The sequence below is a fragment of the Tupaia chinensis genome, unplaced genomic scaffold, assembly GCF_000334495.1.
Source record: "Tupaia chinensis unplaced genomic scaffold, TupChi_1.0 Scaffold139389_1, whole genome shotgun sequence".
NCBI classification, from domain to species: Eukaryota; Metazoa; Chordata; class Mammalia; order Scandentia; family Tupaiidae; genus Tupaia; species Tupaia belangeri.
Window position 1 is genome coordinate 645,168 of NW_006199275.1, and position 2,214 is coordinate 647,381.

Genomic DNA, 2,214 nt, shown 5'->3' on the forward strand with positions numbered 1-2,214 from the left:
TCCCCTGCCGAGGGGCCCCGCCGGGCGCAGCCGCACCGGGTCTGTCCCCTCCCCACCCCCCGTGTCCTCCCGGAAAGAGCCCGAGGTGGCCCGAGGTGGCTGGAGGCGCCGCGCCTGACCTAAGGCTCTGAGGTCGGGGAGGCTGCGCCCCCAGCTGGGGGAGGCTCTGGCGCCGAGCTTCCCGGTCTCCCAGGGGCGCCGGGAAACGCGAGCGAGCGCGCTCCCCACCCCAGGAGCCAGGGAACAAAGACCCCTTTGTTCCCGCCCGTCCCTCTCCCGGGGAGACGGGAGTCCCGTGGGTGTGGTGTTGGAGAAGGGGAGGGGACAGGTCGGGGCAGGTAGCGGCCTCCGCCTAGGACTTAGGAGGAGGGAGCCCTCCCAGTGGTGTCCAAGGGCGCAGAGGCGGCGGGAGCCCCGGGGGAGGCGGCCCCTTTCCGGCGCACCTGCCGCTGCGGGTGGCGGCGACTTGCAATTCGCCACCCAGAGTTCCTGCAACCCTCCCAAAGCGCAGGGGCTTTTCTACCTCTACCCCCTCCTTTCTGGGCTCCAAAAAGGGGTTCAGCCCACCTCCTCAAATTGCCATTGGTCTTCCCAAACCATCCTGAACTACAACAAAAAATTCTTTTTCAAAAAAAGAAATAGCCTTTCAAGCGAACACTGGGTGGTTTCTCACTCTCTGGTGAAATGTGAATAAAGTGTTTCCAGAAAAGTTTGCTGTTTTTATTGATTTGCAACATGCCATTTTAGTAAAAACAGCGAGGTTTGCTTTGCAAAATCAGCTTCCGCACGAATCACCTGGCTGGTCTCTCCTCCCGCCCAATAGCGAGGCTCTCCCCAAGACTGGCACCTCCAGGAAGAAAGCCTGGCGGGGCGCCAAGGCCTGCAGGTGCCGTGGAAAACGAAAGTGGTCTCTGGGGCCCCGCTCCCCTGCTCGCGGGAACTCCCCTCCTGCCTGCGCTCTACTCGGGAGAGTCTCTCGCCCGCGGTGCGCGCAGCCCTGCAGGGGGCGGAGGGGGACGCTGGGAGCCGCTCTCCAGAAAACCCTGGCGGGGAGGGAGACTGGGAAGGAAAGTTGGGAACAGCGGGTGGAAAACAAACGCGAGCCCAGGTGCCCGCGCGCCGGGAAGGAAAGGGGGCGGGGAGCCAGCAGGTGTCGGAGCTCCGCGAGGGGCCGCGCCTGTCCGCGCCCCCGGGACAAGGCGCGAGCGCCCGCGCCCCAGCTCTGTTGGGGGTGTCCTTGTTTGAAACCCCTCGACTCCTGGGGCATCGCGGGGACCCTGAGGGTGTCGTCACGACTGCCCGAGGCTCGGGGCGGGCGGGGGTGGAGAGAGAGAGAGGAGGCATCCCCCTCTCCCGCCCCCGTCCCCCTTCTCCGTGATGCACTTCCTGCGGCCGAGGGTTCCCTTTGTATTCCGGGGTGGGCTGCGGGGAACCGCCGTCCCGGAGCCGGGACCTGGGCGTGCGGCCCCGACCCCGGCAGAACGCTGCGCCCCACCCCTGGTCCTCCCGCGGCCTCCCTGTCGCCCTCAGTCTCCAGCCAGCTGTGCTTGGCGGAAACCAGACTCGCTCGGGTGGTGTCCCCACCGCGGGTGGCCCTGCCGGCCCCCTCTGGGCGGAGCCAGAAGAGAAGCAAGAGGGAGTCCCCGGGTCTGCTTGGGTGGTGCCGCGCGGGGAAAGCCGGGCTGCCGCTGTCGGTCTGATGGCGAGAAAACTGCCTCCGAGATGGGGCTTGAGTGCAGCATGCAATTTATGAGTTTTAAACCACGGTTCGGGGCCATCATCTTTGCACCGTAGGACTCTGTGTAGAAACTGTTTCCTCCTGGGTCCGGACTACGTTACCTAATGCATGAAGCCACTTGCAGGAAACAAGCCACTGAGAGGTTTTGAATGGTTACCCGAGTGAAAGCCTTGCTTTCTGGCAAAAGGAGCCTGCCATCGATCACTCAGCGTCTTCGTCTCCCCTGTGGCACCTGTCTTTCGAGGACTGGGCGAGGCTTGGCAGGATCCTGCCTTCAATTCAGATCCTACTGACCTGTAGTAGCTGGACTGTCACCTACACTTTCATCACCAAGAAATCCTTCCTAATGAAAACGGCCACCACCATGCTTGGTTTGATTCCAGGCGCCATCCAAACTGAACTGTGCGATGAAAACATGATCTCTGTGGGACTCTAAGCATATTAAATCTCTTTAAATAAATATTTTACCACCTTGA

The 2,214-nt window shown here is 62.6% G+C and overlaps 1 protein-coding gene across 1 annotated transcript in view; it reads right to left on the reverse strand.

Annotated features, from left to right (window-relative positions):
* The window catches only part of KCNH8 (potassium voltage-gated channel subfamily H member 8), a 303,346-nt gene extending 303,158 nt beyond the window's left edge, over positions 1-188 (reverse strand). The window contains exon 1 of the mRNA XM_006161869.1: positions 120-188. The gene's annotated coding sequence lies outside the window, so the exon portion shown is untranslated. The remainder of the gene's footprint in view (positions 1-119) is intronic.
* Positions 189-2,214: the final 2,026 nt, after the last annotated feature.